Here is a 16424-nt window from a genome sequence, read left to right on the forward strand (position 1 = left end):
GACACTTCAAGTTGGTTAAGTAGCTACTTAACCACCTAGAAAATGATTTTAAGACATTTTAAGAAGATTTTATAGACAAAGTGGCACATTCTGTGAAGCTATTCAACTACTTTATGTTTTTAAAGAATATGCAGTGTCAGCATCTAATTATTTAGTAAATTACAGTCCCAGAACTCGAAGACGGTGGTACAGATCTTGTTAATAATATAGCAAGTGTCCAGGGGTTGAGAGGTTCTTAGGTGCAGCTTGCCATTTAGAAGGATCAGTATGCTGTTTATTTTTATTTTATTTTATTTTTTTAGCTTCTGCTGCAGTCCCCAACTAAATGACAGTGTTCAAAAGTGTGCAGTGTTTGAATTGTAAATGGAAGCACATTGACCTTCAAGCTCTCCTTGTTTAAGTAACTGTGGAGAGCTCTAGAGCCAGAACAACTCACTATTTCTTATAGACCCACTATGACAGTGTATATGGCATTCCATGGCGTTGGGAAAGAAATACTGGGCATGATGACTATTCATCTTAGGTAGGCAGAAGCATGCCAACACCAGGGACAAGAGGTCCTTGGCAGAGGGTGGCTGACAAAAATGAGAGGTCACATTAGTCCCAGGCTGCCAAGAAGCTTTTGTGCCGGTGAACTGAGTCTCCTAATGTTCTGAGCAGAGACTCTGTAAGATTCCAAAAAGGAAGCAAACAGTCCACAGACTCTTAATTGTTGACATCCAGGAGAGAGAGCATGCATTCACTGGATTTGTGGGTATATTGATGCTTAGGGTCTTAAAAACAAATACCTCTAGCCCGACAACTGAAGAAGACATTATACATAATCACTGAACATTCTTAGAGGAAACAAATGTTCGAAACAATCCCTTAATAATTTCATTTACAGATAGCTTCTTGTCTGGAAAACTTCTCAATCAAAATTCCACAGATGTTTAAGAATGTTAGTTTACCACTGACTTCACGATCCAGTTCAAGAGTTCCATTGAAGCACCGGGGAAAACACACAAAGAAAAACACAATAGCAACTCATAGTCTCTAAAGCACAAACAGGAGCCATGAATACTTTCATGTATGATTCCAATGTTAAAACGTGACCCAAAATAAAGTTAGACAAACACTAAGTCATTTCATCACCAGTGAGCTCATGAAAATAAGAGATTTCTGTAGACAATGAAAAATTTTTACCAGAAACTAGAAAGAAGGGCAGTGAGTAATGGGTAAATAAATGGAAGGAAAATGAGTGACGAGTGAACAGCCACGTGTTTGACATGCTTGGGAAACAAAAGTGCCCAAATGTGACCTGCCAGTAACTGTTAGGTGACATTCATACTAGATTTCTTGCTCTCTAAAACCTCAAAGCCAAAGGAACTGTGGTAAAACTGCCCCAATAAAAGCAAAAAGACATTCATTCACCACACTTCCAAAGGAGCTTTGATGTTCCTGATCTTAGCTGACCCATGAAAACATATTTGATTTCCTCTGTGCATTGTTCATAAATGACTTGGGGACTTCAGTACGTTTCTACTTGATACCTTAGCTGTTGAATTATCAATACATTGCCATGCATCATTATCAAGCATATGTTTAGTCTACCATCTTTTTTTTCATTTTTTGTATGTTATTTATGAAATAAAATCCTTTTAACAACGGGTAGATCAGTACTCAAATAGATTTTTCAGCTTTTAGTTTATTTTTAAAGAAATTTATTTTAAATTGTGTGAGAGAGAGAGGAAGAAAGGGAGAGGGGGCGTGAGAGGGAGCACACATTTGAGTGCAGGTACCTCTGGAGGCCAGAGGAGGCATCGGATCACTTGGAGCAGGAGTAACAGGCAGTGTGAACTGTCCAATATGGGTCTTGGAAAACAAACTCATGTTCTTTGAAAGAGCAGCCATCGCTCCAGCCCAAGCTTCAGGTCAGCTTGAAGAGATGTGATCCATGCACTCAACACCCGATTCATGTGCCATAATTGCTACACAGTCCCTTTGCTTATAAAACTTCTATTCAGGAGCAAGTTTCCAGTTGAAGCGATTTGTGCTTCAGACTTCAGTCTACACATTCGCTTTTCCCCACAAAGGCAAGCTTAAAACTCACTGTTTTTTAGTTCTTTTTTCCCTTAACCATCAGGCTATGAGAAAAAAATACTGCTTCTACAAAATGATGAAGATTTAAAGCCTGCAGTGATAACATTTCATAGGTAGAAGCCCTTGTAATTTTACTGGATCCAGCTTCTCAGCTCTGCTAGCACAGCAGGCTCCCTGGGCAGAGGCTGGCCAACGGCTTGCAGCAAAGAAATGTATTTCTTCTTAGAATCTTGAATCTTGTCAAACTTGTGAAGTATATAATTTTCTGCATTGTAGCTTGTGCATACCACACAGCTTCTGAATTTTTAACCTTCTCTATTGTTTCACTATGATTCTTACTATTCTTAGATTATAGTATGCTGCATTGACATAACTATTCGTAATGTTGATCTATTAAATAGTTATGTATTATATATTCATGATGCTATGCAGATCGGCAAGATGGCTTAACAAGTTAGGACACTTGCTGCCAAGATGGTTAATCTGAGTTTTATCCCAAGGAACCCACAATCTGGAAGGAGAACTGCATCCTGAAAGTTGTCCTCTGATACACACATTAACACATATGCACACAGGCATGTATGCATACATACATAAAAGTTTTTCATATCTTGAGTTCCAATAATAGAAAACTGTTTACTTGTGCCCTAACATGTCATACTGAATGATTATAAATCAAAATAATATTCTTAGCAAGTTAGCCCTAGACTTTATTACAAGCTGGATACTTTGTTCAGAGTTTTGCACACTTATTTCTCTGTTCAAAAATTACTTCATTTGGGGGAGGCAAAAATGAAAATGGTAGCATTAACATGGGAACTCTCAGGTGATGGTGGTAACATTGTTAATAATTATATAACTGGGGGCTTTACATCATTCTCCTTTCTCACTTTATCTAATTTTTATACATCTCTATATGGGAATAGGTTAGATATAATTTCCTCTGGCAAAGAGATTGAATGATGCACTTAAAGTTACAGAACTAGCAGCTGACTGAGTAGCACTTCTGAATGTGGGATTTGTGCCCTCTTGTTTTCTTCTATTATTTTATATATTATAATTTTGTTTCTTATTTATTCATTGATTGAGATGAGGCCACATACATTCTTAGCTGCCGATCAGCTTCCTTTGTAATTGAGAATGACTGTGGGCATTTGATCCTCCTGCATCTACTTCCTGAGTGTTGGAATTACAGATGTGTGTCAGTATGCCCAGGTGTATGTGTTGCTGCAGATTAACATAAGGCTTCATACATGTTAGGCAGGCAAGGGAAGTTCTAGAGCCATCCATACAACAGCACTAGCAGTCTGTGTGAAGGCTTGCATATCTTGGGAAGAGGGAAGAACATAGGAATCAACATATTGCTGTTGAAACTATAGTAGAAGAAAGTCATACAAATTCAGATGGGCTCACATTATGAAAGTCAATTATTAACTCACTCTACCAAGCCATTATTATCTCTATTTTGCAAGGAGTAAAAGAATGGTGGCAGGCAGGCCACCTGGCTCTGTGGTCTATTCTTCTAACTATTGTTATATTGGCCATGAAGTCAGATTTTAGGGTTTCCATTTTGATGGAGTCACCTCTGAAATGCTAGACTGTGTGGCTAAGGTATGTGTCTATATATACAGGTACAAACACAGCAAACTCTGAGGAAAAGGCTCTAGATTGCCCCTGTTCTGTGTTCAGGGAATCACTTCCAGCAGGTTGAGGCAACATTCTGTAGGGCTTCTAGAACTGTCTGATTGTAGGCCCACTACAGATTCCCAGTCTTGTGACATCTATGAGACACACACACAAAGAGGGGCAAACACATACACAGGAGACAGGGCTTCCTCCTTCAGGGAAACATGCTTATTCCTTGGGCTCACTGACTTCTCTTCACAACCCTGTTGGCAAAGGGAAGAGAATTTCAGAAAGATAGAATACAGAGAGCAGCTAGGCTGGCAGCCTCCCAGAGTATTCTGTTAGGATCCTCGGTCCATAACAAACACTTACTGCTGGGCATATCTTCCTTTCTGTCAGTAAGAGTGAGGTAACAGAGTTTGTGTCTTGTTATTTCATAGGGTGTATATCTGAGGAGAGAAGCTTGTAGACAAACTCTGAGAGCCAATGTTTTCGAGGGACTCAAGTCTTTAAGGACAACTGGGACTTCTACCATTCATACTGAGGCTAGGGCTATTCCGCATGAGCCTACAGACAAGAAACTGGGTCAGCTCACTGTGTTCATGACCAAAGAACTCATATTGTAGCCATTGTCTATGGAGATGAACTAATAGACAAGACAGCAGGCCTGATCATCATATTCAGACACAAGGAAATAGTCACAGCTAAAAATAGAGCCACTGAATTCTCCTTTCATCTTTCCTAATATCTGAAAATTATCATGCATAATGGGGCAAAGAGAAAGACATTTAAGCGCAGTGTAGCATAGACATGTGCAATGGCTGCTTATGAGAGGTCAGAGCAGAGCAGATAGAAGTTTCAAATAATCCACGGGAAACCAGTAAAATGAAGAAAATGCTTGGAAATAAGAAAAGTGTGTAAGAAGTTACAGAATCTGGTAGCTTCTCTAGGCAATTGCCAACAGCAGCAAAGGGGATTGTGCCTGAGCACCTTTGGAGAAACGTCACTAAGAAATCAATATTTAATAGAGCACATCTTCAAACACTTAAATTCCAAAATAAGCCAGAAGTGTGCATCTTGGAATGGGTGAGTTGTAAGTACAAATATTTTCTGAAGTCTTGAACAGACAGTGCTTTACCTCTAAAGTTACATTTTACTTTCAACTTTATTACTATTACTAATATTGAATTTTTCAGAAGTTATTCTCCTTGTGGCTCCAAAAATATAATAACTTATTCCAGAAGAGTTCCATGGATGTCCCAGCAATGGGATAAAAGCTCAACAATACACATAAGTAATGTTTCCCCCTAAAGCTCATTGCTGACAGCATGTTTAATGTTTTCAATAAAATGAGACTTCCCCAGTACTTCTAAGTTTTTCATATATTTTCCATTCCTCCAAGAGGATATCATTTTAGAAATATTTCTTTCTCTCAAATGTGTTGTGTGCCTTGATATCTTTTATAATGGGATTAGATGCACCTGTTCCTCTAACTGACACAGCTCCCCCAACATTTAAATTTAAAAATGGTCGGCTAATATAGAATCTGCATACATGAGTACCTCTGTAGATACCTACACTGATTTTCTTTATTTCTGTTTTTGAAGACTTATTTATTATTTTTATTTTTATGCATGCATGTGAGTTTATGTGTACCACATGTGTATGCAAGTGTCCACAGAGGACAGAAGGTATCAGATTACCTTGGAACTGGAGTTGTGTTTATGAGCTTCCTCATGTGGCTGCTAGGAATTGGATTCAGGTCCTCTGCAAGAGCAGAAAGTGCTCTTAACTATTGAGCTATCACATTTATTTTTAAATATGTTAAACTATTATTCTAATCACTGTTGATTCATGTCATAATAAATATTGATACATATCAGGACTTATGCTGGGCATTAAAAATACTAGTGAGCAAGATAAATAAGTTGTTGGGAATAGCAGGTAAGTAAAGTGTGTTTTGCTGTAAAGTTTAATAGCAATAAATACATGTGTAGAAATGGAACATTGTCTAAACTGAAGAAAAACAGAGACAACAAAGGTTGAGAGGGGGAGAAAAGGGAGAGCATTTAAAGTGAGAGCTCAAGGAAAGTTGATAAAAAGGTAAGCTATCTGGCAGCAAGTGGAAGAATATTCCAGAATAAGTAAAATAACAACATTCATAATGCCCACTGGTTGCCAGGCCAGAGTCTGTGCATTTTGCATACAGTAACCCAAGGAGGTACTACTTAATTACCACTTTGGAGAGAACAGGTTCAAAGAGATCAAAACTTACTGAAATACCACTGTTATAGCTATTACAGTGGAGCCCACTGACTGTGTTCTCTACCTCAAACCTCTGGAAAAAGATGGCCTGGGTTACATTTGTGGGATTATCCTGCCTCTGTCTGGCTGTGGTAGAGGACAGAATGAAAGCCACTGGAGTCCAGGAAAGGAAGGATATGAGCTTCTTAGGAGCCAGCAGTTCCTCTGAAGCCAATTGATCACGCTATACAGAGTGAGGATGGGTGCCTTCTATATACCCCTGGCTGTAGTGTGCACGTCAGATCAGGTGAGTGATCGGCTGGAGTTGAGACAGCATTCAAAAAAGCTTTTGCAGTAATCAAGGTGAGAAATGTTGGTGGCCTGAACTAGAAATGGAGATAAAAGAATGACTTATAGTTTTTCAAGGAGACCAAAAGCTCATAATTTTTCCAGAGAGGTTCCTTTAAAGAATAGTAAAATTAAATAAAGTCTTTCATTTGGTCCTTTGTGTTATAGAAGCTGCAGTTATAGTATTTACATTGCTCTGCTACGTTACCCTGGTATCTGCAGGAGGACAACTCCACAACCTTAGAAAAATCCCATTTAACTTAAAACTGAAACAGTATGCGAGCAAGTGTTCAATGATGCTGTCCTTGGAGGGTTTTATTGAAATAACTCCAACGCCAGTATGAAGGCTGGAGGACTTGATAAAACGGGAATTAAGAATTCTAATTTTTACAAACATGTCAAGAAGACAATGTATCTAGCCTCACAGGGAGGGATTTCAAGGAGTAAGTGTCTGCTAAATCTTCAAAGCAGCTTATAGACTTTAGTTGTGGAATGCTTAAAACTCCCTTTGGAATTAAGAAACTAAATATTTCATTGTTACTCTTCACAGGTGCATTAAATACAGAGTGCTGAAGGAAAATACAGCATTCCCTACACATTCTATTCTTATGATGAGTTTAAAGAGATTGTTGAGGTACTCATCTGTCATTTAGACTATAACAGGAGTCTTTGGATAAATTCAAACCACTTAAGATATTATGGACATATGATTATACATATTTAAAACTATATACATTTTATACAGGGTATCATATATCCTAGGCTGGTCTTCAAATCTCTATAAGGTTGATGATGACCTTGAACTTCTGATCTCTGGCCACTATACTTCTAGGTCTGGCATTACATGTGTGTGCAATCATACCCATGTATGTGGTATCAGAGTTAAATCCAGGGTTTATAAATGCTAAGCAACCACTCCACCAACTCAGTTATATTTATAGCTCAACATATTTGATTGGTTAAGTTTTAGCCCATGGATGTAGGATCTAGGAAACCATAACTGCAATAAAAAGAATGAATGGATAGATCATCATGCCCTAAATTTTCTTGAGCTTCATTTGCAACATCCCTGGTTCCACTTCTTCACACCATCAGAATATTCAGGTCCAGAGTCCTATTACTGTAGGTCAGTTTGAATTTCTGTTGAGATTATATAGTGTTGCTGTCTATCATGTCTCTTCTATTGTAGATGGACATTCTATCTATCACGGTTGCTTATCCATTCTACTTGAATATTTAGATGATTTCTATATCATACATATCACAGATAAAGATCACATGAATGCTTATAATGAGGTCTTTACGTGAAAATTTTCTTTCTTTGTCTTAGGAAAGTATTTCAATGAGAACCATTTGATTATACTGGAACTATGACATTTAAACATTTGCCCTTTGAACTAGCTATGTCTAGGCTCCTCGCTTTCCGAAGAGACTGTACTATTCAGAGCTAAACCTGAGCCTGTGAATCAGTATGTAGCATCCCTCCATGGCTTCTTCTTCAAGTTCCTGCTTGAGCTACACCCTGACTTCTCTCAAAGATGGCCTCTGACATGGAAGTACAAGCCAAAAAATCTTCTACTCCCCCAGGTTGCTTTGGTCAGAATGTTTTATCAAAGCAACAGAATGGGAGCTGGAATGCAAGCTCTGATCTTCTTCAAAATACTTATCTCACCCTGGGGTGTTTATTCCTTTGTTTTGATTTGTGTTTAGAAGAAATCTGTCAAGAACTGAGGCCCTTTTGATTTATGAACAGCCTTACCCCAGCTTGAAAAACAAGTAAGTCTAAAGGAGTAGTTCTCAACCTTCCCAATGCTGAGAACCTTTAATACAGTTCCTCATATTGTGATGACCCCCAACCATAAAATTATTCTTGTTTCTGCCTCATAACTGCAATTTTGTGACTGTTATGAATCACAATGTAACTTTTTTTGAAGATAGAAGTTTGCCAAAGAGGTCCTGATACACAAGTTGAGAACCAATGGTCTAGAGAATTAAACAATTTAGACACAGTATTAAAATCATATAAGACTGCAAAGATGGCTCCATTATTGAAAAAGCCTGCATAGTGAGACCCAGTTGAGCTTCTACTTTCAAGAAACAACCTGAGAGGGCCTAGACATCCCTCCTTATTCTTCAAAATCAGTGAGTATACTAACATTTAAAAGTTGCCCTTCTTGCTGGGCAGTTGTGGTGCAAGCCTTTAATCCCAGCACGCAGGAAGTAGAGCCAGGAGGATCTCTGTGAATTAGAGGCCAGCCTGGTCTACAGAGTAAGATCCAGGACAGGCACCAAAACTACATGGGGAAAACATGTCTCATAAAACCAAAAAAAAAGAAAAAAAAATTGTCCTTTTATTCTTCATGTCCTCCTGCTCCATGTGTCAAGTGTGAAGAAACAGAGTCATCAATGATTGAGCACTCAGATATTTCATTAGGGATGACCATTCAGTGCAGTGAGCCACAGTCACAGCCCAACTGTGCAACTTCTTAAGTGCCTAAAGCTAATCAAGTCTTTGTGTGGGTGTGTGAGTGCTTAGCATGTGTTGCATATCCTATATCTATGTAGGAGTTTCTCTTTCAGAACTAACATGTTTTGGATCTGTTTTCAAAGGAGTCCATTGCTCCATCCACAAAATTAAATGTGCAAACAAAAAAGTCATTTTTTTTTTTGGGAATGTGGCCACCTGTTAGCTTCCTACATGTATTAGCACCAATTTGACTCAGAGGGTCAATAAGTGACAACAAAAGAGGAGATAGTTGGGAGGGGGATGCATTGTGGGTATCACAGGAGGAGTCTGATGGTAGAGTGAGAAGGTAGACTGAACTACTTTAGATACATGTATGGAATTTCCAAAGAATAAATACAAAATGTTATCTAAAGTTTTTCAAAGTCCTCATGGAATCCAATGGTTTGATGGTTCATTCTTATAATTTTGAAGTAGAACATTGCTGTGCTATTTTGGGGTGCTCTACAGAACAGGCGCAGCTTGGCAGAGGCCTGAAATCTCTCTGCTCTGAAGCCACACTGCCCATTGCTTACTCTGAGTTTCCAGGTTCTGTTGTAGCCACGCATCTCTTAGTTTCAAGCATCTTCTGGTAAGACCAGCAATACCCAGGTAGATGTTCTGACTTTGTCCAATTCTGAACAATGGTCCACTCTAATCTTACCATCTCCCAAAGAATCTGTAGACCACAGCCTGGATCTGGGCTAAGATTGCCCTTGGCCTGATGGTGTTGCTTTCCATTCCTCAAATTCCCTGCCTTCCAATGCCACTTTTTAAACTTGTCACTAGTTTTCCTCCTGCCCCAAACACATCATAGCCTTTTAGTTATTTTAAATTTATAGTCAGAAGGGTCTTGGGTATTTCAACAATTATTAGGTTGCATTTCCCAAACTTGCTGAAAGATACATAAAAAGCCTATCTGTTACTGGGAATTTGTTTTTCAATGGGCAGCAATCAATGAAGAGCTGTCCAAGATGAAGACTAAGAGAAGGAGTGCTTGGCCTTTGAACTTTTAATAAGAGGATAAAGAATGGTAGCTTCAAACTATAACACATTCAGTAGAATCCTGGGATAAATGCCTCATGTAATCCTCAAAGTTGATGTAGCTGCTTGTTTCCAAAAGGATTTGTCTTGATGAAAAGGCTATTAACAAGGGGCCTTAAGGAAATAGACAACTGGAATGAAAGGAAGCATGAGAGACATTCTTTAGAAGATGGGACTGTCCCCAAGAGTCCACCCATCTCATTGCTAAGCAATAGAACATTTATTTAAGACCCATGAAAATAGTAGTAAAAGGATTGAGATGGTTTTAATGTGATTCAGTCCCAAAGACTTGATAAAATTCATTTCCTTGTAAACAAGCATTAGTAGAAAATATTACAACTACAGTTTTCACACCCTAAGGAGCACCATTTAAGAAGTAAATTGCCACAGGCTAAGTGGGATAAATGAAATCAGATCATTCTTCTTTCCCACCCAACCTAGTAACATCCCTACAAATCTGTGCAGGGGTCTGATCCCATCCATACCAGCAAGAGCTGATCTCATTCACACCAGCAAGAGCTGATCCTATCTGCATCAGCAAGAGTTTATTGTTATAGAGCCATTATGCATACTGTTCTCTCTTGGTTTTTTTTTTTTTTGCATCATTATAAGAACCTCTAAGTATAGCTATACTTTTACCATATTTCACCTTTGCTCATCCTCTGAGGACTCCTATTTGTCCAGGTAAAAAGCTGATAACCTCTGCTGCCAAGCCCAAAGATCTCTCTCATCCTTCTGATCTGGCTGACCACATATTTTACCACCACAAACTAAATAATCATAGTGCATTAGTATGGCTGAATGCCATTCCACCACTCTCATGTTTTAGATCTAGTGTTCATAGTGACAGATGTCGGACTGTTGCTTAGTCATGGATAGGTAGTATTTTAACTTGAAGAAAAATAACGTGCTTGCTTTTCAGGTAGCACTTTTTGAAACACATCTGGCAGTGACTCAGACTTTAAGGAAACACTCATCTTTTGGTATTTTTATCTTCTTTGTTTACATGACAATATACTATTGATATGATAAAGTAAAAACAGAACAACTCCATTAGCATCTTGTGTGGTACCTAACTTGATGGATTTATGTTTTTAAGTTAAAGTAACTGGAGTTCCATGCTACAGCCTTGATTGACTGACAGTTTTGTCACTGTTTAGACAGAGAGGGATTTTGTCATTTTAACTATCATTTTAGAGGCTGCATGAAAATCCACTACTGACGGGGCTTTTGTTTTAAAGTTGTGAGATCGCATTGTTCATTCTGACTACCTGTATATCCTGAGTTGGATTCTCAAGGCTGCTGTGACTAAAGTGACAATCTAATGAGAAACCGTCACTTTCCTAGGATGCATCTATAACCCAGGCATAGCTCAAAGAACAAGTTACAGGATTGCTCCTGAATTCACAGAGAATACATGTGAATGAGAAGACATGTCAGGAGAAAGTGTGTGGAGACTGTCATTTGCATTCGATTCTTGGCTATAAGAAGTTCCTCCAGGCTCAAGCTTTAGAAGAGCGCTAACTACGGCAGATGGAATACTACCGTTTTCCTAGATATTGTCACCAAGTCAACCACTTTTTATGTGGGTTGAAATCTAAAAGGAAAAGCTGTCACCATCTACATTTTTCAGTAGTTGACTCAAATCCAAATAGATAAATAGGGCTCTTAGTAAAGCAAATTTGACCCGAGGGCCAGGTTATTTTGTTTAAGAGAGATTTAAAAAGATTTGGGGAGACAAACTTGAGAAAATGGTGCTTTGATGTACCACACACTGGAGAAAAGACAAGGCCCCTTGATGTACAGTTTAGTACCACATTCAATCTACCTTTTCTCTGGTGTATTTCATTAAATGACTTCAGTGAGGAGTTGATCTCTGCTTTATATACCTACCTCTGTGGATCTCCTCATGTTAGGAGGTAGTGGTCAGGAAACTGCAACAAGCCAATGCAGTTTTGCAGGTTAACAAGAACCATACTGGTTTCCTTCTTGTCTTTTCACATTAGCCCTAAAAAGGTGGTTTTAATCAGCAAATGCTTGGCTTATAAATTCTAGGAACATCCTCCTTCCCAATGGTCTTTTGTGAGAACTCTAGTATATTATTTTCAAGCTGTATTTCCTCAAACACTCGTGGTTATGGAGACAAATGTGCTCTTTAGAGTTTAGAGAGTAGCACTACACATGTTCAGTGCATGGCTAAACACCTTGGGTGAGGGCTTCCACAGTACATTAATATGTGATTCTGCAACAGTATTCACACAGGATACTACATACAGCATATTCATATTTTTGAATGCTAATGGATATTTATAGTAAATGGATTAAGTAATTTATATAAATTATGTGTTGATACAAAGGCCTCTGATTTTTACAGCATGTGAACTTTACTATTGGAATAATTGACTATACATATAGCAGTTCTATTGAAGTATCAGAAACTATGACAGATGAGAAAACATTAACATATTGTTTCACAGGTTTGGTGACTCAGAAACCCCAACACAGGAACTCTTCAGCCTCTTCCCTAACTAGAACTGAGATGCCACTGAGGCTACCATCTCTTTGTATGGAAGCACAGGATCCCCTTAAAGGTCTGGGGGTTACTAGCTGTATACATTGCCGACACACAAATGAGGCATGAAGGTGGGGGTAATTATAAGCTTCACCTCAGGAATCTGTCCTACCAGTGCACCTCCCCTGTGTAACCCCTTCTTTTGAATGTTGGCAGGAGCTATGGATATGATGGGATGCCACCCTCACCACTGCTACCTGAAAAAGGTCACAGTAGGGCCACTCTGTAGTGATATACTTTATATAGCAGGCTACTACAGCCAAGTACAGATGGATTGCTCTATTGGCTCACAAGAGATAAGCTGCCGTGTTGTGCATGGCCATATGGCTACAACTTGATAGATTGAATGACACCCAAGACTGTCAGCCAGGAAGAAAATGAGGCACCAGTTCTTCTGTGCCTGGGAAATATAGCCTGTCAGTAGCCATGCACATACATATATAATCATACATATATAAATATGTAATCCCATATATGTATGTGTGTGTGTGTGTGTGTGTTCATTGATACGGCTTTTCTCCACCATTGGCCTGAGTCAAGAGGAGAGGCTGCAGGGATCTCAGCTGCTCAGACACATCTTCCTTTCCCACTATTATTTTTCTGGCTAACAGAAGTTGGAAAAAAGGAAGTAGAATCAAGTCTATGCCTTTCCCTTGGTTAAGAAGGATGAGCTTATATCCGGGGGTGGGGTGGAGGTGGGTGGGGGTGGAGTGGGAAGGGGTTGGGGGAGAGGTCATTCAGACTAACAAGGGACTGTATTTATTCCAGAACTGATTTATTTAGTCAATCATGGCATGTCTCATGTGATACATGGGAATCACTCAAATATAATATACACTTGATAAATGAATTTGATTCTAAGAGGCATGTTCTTTCTACATTAATGGTTCTGGTGGGGGTGCATAATATTTAGGTGGGTCTTACACACATCTTGCCTACTTTAATCCTACAGAATAAGAGTATTACTCCAACCCCCATAGCTTAAACCCCATTGAAGTTCTCAGAGATAGAACTTAAAATCACTCTTAAACATTGTTTGCTATTGTGAAGTGGGCTGGAAATGCTACTCCAAGACCAGCTCAATGAAGATGCTCTCCAGCCCTCCATCAGGTGGCACTGCTGACAGGTAGTTGAAACTTGAAGCCCTGTGTTGCAAGATCTGGGTGACTGGGGAGGGGAGGAGATGCTTTAATGGTGAATTGTTTTGATGCTGAACACTTCTCTTTGCTTCCATAATCTGAGGCCTAAAAGAGATGGTACCAACAGACCATTGACTGAAACAGTGAGCCAAATACACAGTCCTTCATTTGACCTGTTTTCTCCCAGCATGAAAGGCTAACACAATCTATACTTGGAAAGGGTCATTAAAGACATTATCAGTGGCCTTCTAAAGTTCAAATCTAACACTCAAGATTGTTTCTTAAACTGCAAAACATTTATTACAGGAAGCAGTCATGTCCATTAGCTAAGGAAGGAAGGAATTAAATACAAATGATTGATCTATATGTGTGCTGCAACATTGGTCATGCTCATAAAGAGCTACTTGTGTAGCTGGGGCAGGCCCATGGAGTCTTGGTATTATTCATGGCATATGGATATTGGTAAACCAGAGCTTGATACATTATGCTAAAACAGCTTGGTATAACTAGCTATTCAAATTAATGAACTAGATCCACTTTTCAGAGTATAATATTCACCAGGTTACCAGGATATTTAACTTCCAGGATTTTCTGCTATAGAAAAAAAATTCTGTCCCCTAGTCATGAGCAATCCATTTGGTAGTTTTATTTCCTTGGAGAAATTCATTGATATGGTAGTTTTTATGGCACTCTTGGGGCATAGTCAATTTTAGTTTAAACCTGAGTTAAAACATCTCAAGCCTACAAATTTATTGCAGGAATTACTTTCATTTACAGGTTGGGCTATAAGTCATTACTTAATTAAAAATACATATTTATATTCTTGGCATATTCCAAATATAAGGGAAATAAAGTTCAAGTAGATGAAAATTTTTTCTTCCTACTATATACATACACAGACACATTACAGAAGTAATTTCCATGGGAATGAAACACATCCTAAACTGCCTGGAAGGAATACTTGTTAGTAAAGAGTTATAAAGTATAAATAAGTTTGTAACCAAGTAGTGAAAAACAGCATAAAGTTTTGAAAATATCTTAGATACCTTTGAATAAGCAGACTCAAATCTGTTCAGACTTTATCTTTAAAAACATCTCCTTTGGACACTGTCAATAAAACAAAATGGCATCCTACAGAATGGGAAAAGATCTTCAACAACCCCACATCTGACAGAGGGCTGATTTCCAAAATATATGAAGAACTCAAGAAACTAGACTTTAAAATACCAAATAATCCAATTTAAAAATGGGGTGCTGATCTAAACAGAGAATTCTCAACAGAAGATCTCAAATGGCCAAGATATACTAAAAGAATTGTTCAACATTCCTAGTCATCAGGGAAATGCAAATCAAAATGATTCTGTCAGAATGGCTAAGATAAAAAAACACTGATGACAGCTTATGTTGGAGAGAATGTGGAGTAAGGGGAACACTCCTCCACTCTGGTGGGAGTGCAAACTTGTACAGACAGTTTGGAAACCATTATGGTGGTTTTTTCAGAAAATTGGAAATCAGTGTACCTCAAGACCCAGCTATACCAATTTTGGGCATATACCCAAAGGATGCTCAATCATACCACAAGGACACTTGCTCAACTATATTCATAGCAGCGTTATTCATAATAGCCAGAACCTGGAAACAACCTAAATGCCCCTCAACCAAAGAATGAGTAAAGAAAATGTGGTACATTTACACAATGGAGTATTACTCAGCTGTAAAAAAACAATGGTATCATGATATTTGCAGGCAAATGGGTAGAAGTAGAAAAAAAATCTCCTGAGTGAGGTAACCCAGACCCAGAAGGACAAACATGATATGTACTCATTCATAAGTGGATATTAGGTATAAAGTAAAAGATAACCAGGCTACAATCCACAGCCCCAGAGAGGCTAGATAAAAAGGAGGGCCCAAAGAGGGATACACGTGTAGCTAGAGTTTTCTTGCCTTGGTCACAGTCAGGAAAAATCTCTGTCACACGCCAGTCCCACAGCTGCTCAAACCCAACCAAGTAAACACAGAGACTTATATTGCTTACAAACTGTATGGCAGTGGCAGGCTTCTTGCTAACTGTTCTTACAGTTTAAATTAATCCATTTCTATAAATCTATATCTTGCCATGTGGCTTGTGGCTTACCGGAGTCTTCGCATGCTGCTTGTCATGGCAGTGGCTGGCAGTCTCTCTCTTTCCCTTCCTTTTCCCTTAATTCTCCTCTCCATTAGTTCCACCTATACTTCCTGCCTGGCCACTGGCTAATCAGTGTTTTATTTATTGACCAATCAGAGCAACAGATTTGATATACAGACCATCCCACAGCATACATGGATTTCTCTGGGAAGGGGGAATAGAAGAGATCTGAGTAAACTGAGGATAGGGGATGGGGGCTATGGAAACATAAGGGATTGGGTTGGGTGGGTTGGGGGCAGGACCAAGGGGGGAGAGTAATGAAAGATATGTCTTGATGGGGGGGGGGAAGCACATTTTGGAGGTCAGGAGAAACCTGGTGCCAGGGAATTCCCAGGAATCCACAAGGATAACCCCAGCTATGACTCCTAGCAATAGTAGAGACGGTGCCCAAACTGGCCATCTTCTATAATCAGATTGGTAACTATCCTAATTGTCATCAAAGAGTCTTCATCTAATGACTGATGGAAACATTCAGAGATCCACAGTCAAGCACTGGGCAGAGCTCCCAGAATCCTGTTGAAGAGAGGGAGGAACCATGAGCCATGTAGGGTAAAGGTCATGACAGGAGAACACACAGAAACAACTAACCTGGGCTCATAGGAGCTCACAGACTCTGGACCTACAGCTAGGGAGCCTACATGGGACTGATCTAGGCCCTCTGCATATGTGTGACAGTTCTTT

General features: G+C 39.1%; 1 protein-coding gene across 1 annotated transcript in view; it reads right to left on the minus strand.

Moving 5' to 3' along the window:
* Positions 1 to 16424, minus strand: part of Cntn5 (contactin 5) — a 1160177-nt gene that overhangs the window by 571224 nt on the left and 572529 nt on the right. The gene's annotated exons all lie outside the window — the stretch shown is intronic.

Source organism: Peromyscus maniculatus, chromosome 7 (assembly GCF_049852395.1).
Source record: "Peromyscus maniculatus bairdii isolate BWxNUB_F1_BW_parent chromosome 7, HU_Pman_BW_mat_3.1, whole genome shotgun sequence".
Classification (NCBI taxonomy): Eukaryota; Metazoa; Chordata; class Mammalia; order Rodentia; family Cricetidae; genus Peromyscus; species Peromyscus maniculatus.